Genomic DNA, 6,213 nt, shown 5'->3' on the forward strand with positions numbered 1-6,213 from the left:
AAAATATCCAGCTCTAGAACCACTGTATCCAGGCATAAAGCCAAAAACTCTTATGGCTTCTTCCTTCTCCACCAAAATGATCTTGTCCAAACCTCTGCTGAAAACTTGAGATCCAATAACCTTTGAGATAGCTCTCAAAGCCATCATTGGTAGACTTGGAGAGCTTGACAATCTACTATGATATATTACAATTGTTTGATTGTTTAAGTTTCCAATATAATGGCCAAGGCTTTGATTTTTTCCAAGCTTCATTGGCCTAGAGCCCTTGGCCCTTCCAAGAAAGTTGTCCAGATCTTCAATCTCAATCTATAGAACAAACCACAACAGTACAAGATATAAGATATTTATCTATAATGCATAATAAAGTCTAACATAAACTCAATGGGTAACTTCGAATTATATTTCATACCTTAGGGTGTTCATCTTCTTCAAGAAGACTATCATCATAAAGATTTATTGAACTCTTGGGCTTCTCATCTGATGGTGACTTCAATCTCTCTTCATACCCTACATCATCAATATGAAGTTTCTTCTGGACTTGCAAGAACTCTTCTTCTGTAGGTAGCCCCCCCTTTTCGTATTCTATGATCTGATTAATACATGTATGTAAGGCTATAGAGCTATCTTGGAAATTCTCTCCCTCAACATCAAGACTTGCTAGTGGTTCTTGTTCATAACCTATAAAATTCATGTCATTTTTGCCCCAACCTGCAAGGATTGCTAAGCAATAATCTTCTCTAAGATCAAAAAGATGTTGAATATCATTTAGCAACACATATCTCTTCTTGTTGATAAGATAAGTGGGAAATGTTGGAACACAGGCAAGAGGACCTTCTTCATCAACCTGTGCACTTGGCTCAATCTCCTTTTCTTCCACCATTGTGATATTGTCACTCTTGAATAAACCTACATCAAAACCTTGGACAAGTTGATTCTCAACATCTTCTTGGAACATCTCCTCCTTCTCTTCGACCTCCTTATCCATACTTGCAATATCCTCTAGCTTTCTCTGTTGGTCTATATCTGGAGAAGAATTTTCCATGTACTGAAGATACACAATAAATCCAACGTCCTTGTGGATTAGAAGGCATTGGTGTTGATACCTGTGGAAAGGGCAACATGTTTCTTTCTTTCTGAATTCCTCATCAATGAGGTTGAACCTGCCGAGCAAAGTTGACCTGGATGTATTGGTGGCTCCCATGACATCACTATAATGAACAAATCCATTGACTTCCAAACCTTGCACATGTCTATCATAAAAACATCTGTACTCCTTAAGTTTATCATCAAGATCCTCTAATAACTCCTTCAAATCAAAAGGAACATTGAAAATTTCCCTGATATAGCAAAACTTGGAAGAATTTCCAGTGATGTGTAAAAAATCAAAGAGCCTATCATCAGATGTCTCAATTATCTCCTCCTCATCCATTCCTTCCAGAGATAGCTTCCTCTTTGTCATTTTGACCAGAAAAATATTTATCCCTGAAAAAAAAAGCAGAAAAGAACCAATATCCAATAAAACAAGATGATATCATGGAAAAAGGCCCCAACATTGATTTTCCAAGACAAAAAAATCAAAACAGGAGAATTTTTTTAGTTGACCGGTGAAACGCGAAAATTCAAGTGTGTAAGGCAAATGCCTGTGAAGGAATCGCGTTTCATCAGACACTAGCTTGAAGACAAAAATTATTCTAAAATGTGGCCGGTGAAACGCGATACTAAGAAAAATATCATCAACAGAGACATTGTCTCGCGTTTTACTTGTCAAAAATTGCAAATGAAGAAAAGAAACATGAACAATAAATAAATTCTATGGAAACACACAAATTGATGATATAATCATTTTTGGAAAAGATATACTGCATTTGAAAGATAGAAAGCACATAACATCTTTAATTGTTTAAGTGTTATAAAACATTCTTTCTATATTAATCAAATTTATTTTGTTAAAATGCTTGTAATAAAAAAAATTGTTACCTATCAAAGATTGTTGAACTGCTCTCCACACAGGATGCAAGGACCTTGAAGGGAAGTCGAGACGAAATTTTGGCAGAGAAGAAGACAATGTCGGAGAAATGGGTTTGAAATGCTTTTATATCGACCGTTAAGCATGTGGTGATAGTTCCAACGAAAAAGTTTGTGTAATAATGGAAATACACGTGTGTGACTTAACACAGCGTAATAAACTCCTCAGAAGACGTGCGCATTCTCTTTTTCCAAAAATACGTTTTACGTGTGTTAAATAACCCTTTTCCAAGTAAATAAAAAGTTCCGATAAGCGAGGGTACGTCACACGTGTGTTATTAACACTTTGCGAAGAACGTTGAGTCCATGCAAATTCACCGCCTTCAGCTTTCATCGCATTTCATCGCTACTCCATCTTTGTTTTTGGTGTTCCTTCCAGTCTCCACGCATTTCCTTCCAATCTCCAAGCATTTCACTGCTTCCCCAACAAAGCAAACCTTCAAGCATATTGTCATCTTTAGGCTGAAATTGTGAAGAACAAGCTAAGAAGAAGGTATGGTTTCTGCATCTTGCTTTTCAATACAAGCTCCATTCAATGCATTGTTTCGATATTTTTCCTTAATCCTTTATGTTATTATTAGCTCATGACCAGTCCACAGTGAAAGCATTCCTTAATATTGTGGATATTTAAGAAAATCTTACTGTGATCTGCATGAGCTATCTGAAATCCATGCTGCTGTAAATAATTACTTATCTGAGAATTCCATGCTCTCGGTGACTGTTTCTTTCCTCCCTAATTCTTTGGGTATTTTAAGTAATCTTAAAAGCTTTCCTTGGTCAATTTTTATGCTATTCATGAGCTGTCCGGTGAAACGCGAAAATAAGGTACTTCAAGCAGGTTTCCTGGCTTAAATTCGCGTTTCACTGGACACAATGGACAACAAGTCCGGTGAAACGCGAAAAGAAGCAGCTGCAAGGAGGCCCCCCTGCTTGACACTCGCGTTTCACTAGACAGCTCGAGAAAAATTCAGCTGATACGAGAAAACGCCATGCAGCATAGATAACTCTTGTCTGGGACTTGCGTTTTGCTTTACATGCTGGAGAATAAGTAACATATGTTTTTTTGGCAGATGGCTAGGACTAAGGCAACAGCAAGAAAACAGAAGATTGATCCTAGGGATTTAGCATCAAAGATTCATCAGTCTTCAAAGCCTCAGAAGCTGTCTAGAAAGTCAAAGCCAAGGAGAAGGTTTTCTCAAAATGTCAGGTGTCTAAGGGAGATTAGGAAGGCAGTAAATGCTCTTGACAATGCAATTCCAAAGTTGTCTTTTCAGAGGCTTGTCAGGGAAATTTGTGACAGATATAGTTTGGATAGTTTCAGATGGACAAGAACAGCTCTTAATTGTATACAAGAAGCCACAGAGGATTTTCTAATTGAGTTTTTCCAAGATGCCTACATTTGTGCTGCTCATGCTCATAGGCTCACACTCATGGACAAGGACATGGTAATTCTTAGGAGGCTAAGATATAGATTTTCAAAGGTCCTTGAGCCAATTCCCCTCACTGATATGAAGACATTTAATATCCTTAATGTGCCCCCAGCTAGAAGAAAGAAAGATGATTCTGGTGTCAGGGTTGAGGATGTCACCCATGAGAAGGATACAAGGCAACATGAAAAAGAGGAGAAGGCTAAAGAGGAACAAGCAGATAAATGGAGAGAGTATAGGAGGCAAAGGGTTGAAGAAAGGGAAATAGAGCAACTAGAGTCCTTTGAAAATGAGCTAGCCACCCTTCTTGAAGCAACTAATCCAAAAGGATTCAGTGTGTTTTGTTTCTTACCTGGTGACTTAGGCAAAAGAACTGAGGTTATCTCCTTTGATGCTGCATGTGTTCAGATTCTTAAGGATAAAAGAAGAGAAGTAAATGACAGTCTTATTCTTGCTGGCCTAAGGTATGTCCATCCATAATTACTTATACTTTTTGATATTTTTTTAGCAATAAGATTTTTCTTGTTTACACTCACTATTTCTATGCCTTTTCTAGGTGTATAATGCATGAGTTTCCTTTGGATATACAACAAAAAATTGAGGTTTTTGATCCATCTATCTCATTCTTTATGAGGAATGAGCTTGATGCAAGTTTTATTGAGCACTGGCTCAATTTGATTGACTTCGATACTTTGGAGCTGCTTATAATTCCATATAATGAAAAGTAAGTGATTCAATATTCTATTAGATTTTTTGAGATTTTATACTACTAATTTGTTGAGATATGATTGCTTTTAGTTCTCATTGGAGCTTGATTGCAATAGACCTTGTGGATAAGCAATGCTTTTTAATCAACTCTATGAAAGGAAGCCATGGAAATGCTAAATTGTAAGTTATATTATCCAAGGGCTCCTTGATATTTCAATTCTTTTTTTTGTAAGTACTCTAAATTTCAACATATTTTATATACAGAGGTGCCAAAAGATTAATTGAAGAGCTAGAGAAAAGACCCCCTATGCCATCTGATTTGCTTGCAACAATGCAATATAGACAAGTTGCAGTAAGTTATTCATTAAAATAATTGAAACATGAGTTTGTTCTATGAACTACCATTCGTCCTCTTTATAGTTTTACTTTGTGTTGGTGGTTGCAGTGTCCCCATTAGGATGATAGCCATTCTTGTGGCTGGAGGGTGATTGCAAATGCTAGAAGAATGGTTAACTTTGTTTATCTTAATGATGATAAACATGTAAAGGTAATATGAAAGATGCTAAACTTTAAGATAGATATTAATTGAAAATAGTCCATTGATGATAAAAATATAGTCTATTGTAAGAACAATAATGAACTAAAACTCTTTTTTCTATAAATGTGTGACAGTTTTCGAAGGATTGCTATACATCTGAGCATATTTGGTACATCAGAGCAAAGCTCTTGAAGTATATGATAATCAATTGTATACAACCAACAACAGAGATTGGTGGGGATTTGCACCATGAAGGAGATGTGGTGCCTATAACCACGGAAGGCAAATCCACAGCTTCAACACCTTCTATACCCAAGACATCAAAGAAAGGCAAAAGGACTCCTAGAAAGGATAGTTCTCCAAAAAAGAAATAGCTTTGCCATATCGCCTTGTAGGCCTTCATATATAGAAATTTGCCCTTCAGCCCTTGTATATCTCATAGAGATGGCAGATAGACATCTGCTACAAAATTTGTACATGTATTTTATATTGATAGTAAAGATATCTTTTCTTGAATGTCATTGCAGTGTATTTTATTTTCTCTCCTTTTCGATATCTGCAAAAAATAAATTACAAATGTTTGTTAGTTAGAAAGTGAGATCTTGATATACATCTAAGTAGATATAATATGATGTGAAAACTTACTCGTTTCTTGTCAAGTTGGAATACAAAGGAGCATGGTAGTTCAATGTCTTCATTTTGTAAATCCATCCTCACTTGATGTAGCGTACATGATTTTCTGATCTTTAAGATTGCAATAATATACTCGTTGAACCAAATATCAAGATCCACAATAGGATCCTTGCTGAAATCATTAAGATTCTGGTCTAAAGCAACTAGACTACTACCAACAAAATGCCATCGACTATAGTAAAAGCTAAGGATAAAATTTTGAGTAGCAATCATATATTTACAAGCTATAGAGTCTTGATCTATCTTACATATAATTTTTCCTTCTGTCCTTGTATCCCATCCTTCATCAACAAATTGTATGATATGATCATATGTTAGTCTCTTCACTGAAAGCATGGTTTTTGTTATTCTTATCTCCATATTAGAGAAGAAATCAATAAATATATTAATAGACATAAATAAAGTAACTTTGCTTAGCCTACTTGAGATATTAGATTTTAGTGCTTTCTGGATCTCAGAAAATATCTTACATCTATAGCCCTCACTAGTAGCTGGACTTGGCAAAGGCCACTCAAAGCTTGAAAAATCTGGCAAAGGAAGGAGTTTTATTGATCCCCATTGGCAACACCGCATAGGAATAACATAAGAATGGTCATAAAAGAATATTCCATTCTCTGCAAGCTCTGTCTTCTTTCTACCTCTATACATTTCTTCTCCAATTGAACCATGTATAACATCAATAACATCAATAATAGATTCCACTGGTTGCCATTCCTCAAGATTAGAGGGATAGACATCTACAAGACAAACAAATATTATAATGGAAAAACCTAAACCATGTTTAAGAAAGGAAAAACTTTAAGAATCAAATTCTTACAATTT

General features: G+C 35.7%; 1 long non-coding RNA gene across 1 annotated transcript; it reads left to right on the plus strand.

Annotated features, from left to right (window-relative positions):
* The first annotated feature begins 4,023 nt into the window (after window positions 1-4,023).
* On the plus strand, window positions 4,024-5,074 carry LOC148029830 (uncharacterized). The gene is made up of 5 exons (XR_015692252.1): window positions 4,024-4,176; window positions 4,251-4,340; window positions 4,425-4,512; window positions 4,606-4,707; window positions 4,833-5,074. It is a non-coding gene; the product is annotated as an uncharacterized LOC148029830 (long non-coding RNA).
* Window positions 5,075-6,213: the final 1,139 nt, after the last annotated feature.

The sequence above is a fragment of the Lygodium microphyllum genome, chromosome 10 (genome assembly GCF_053477565.2).
Source record: "Lygodium microphyllum isolate KBCC chromosome 10, Lygodium_microphyllum_v1.1.10, whole genome shotgun sequence".
Classification (NCBI taxonomy): domain Eukaryota; kingdom Viridiplantae; phylum Streptophyta; class Polypodiopsida; order Schizaeales; family Lygodiaceae; genus Lygodium; species Lygodium microphyllum.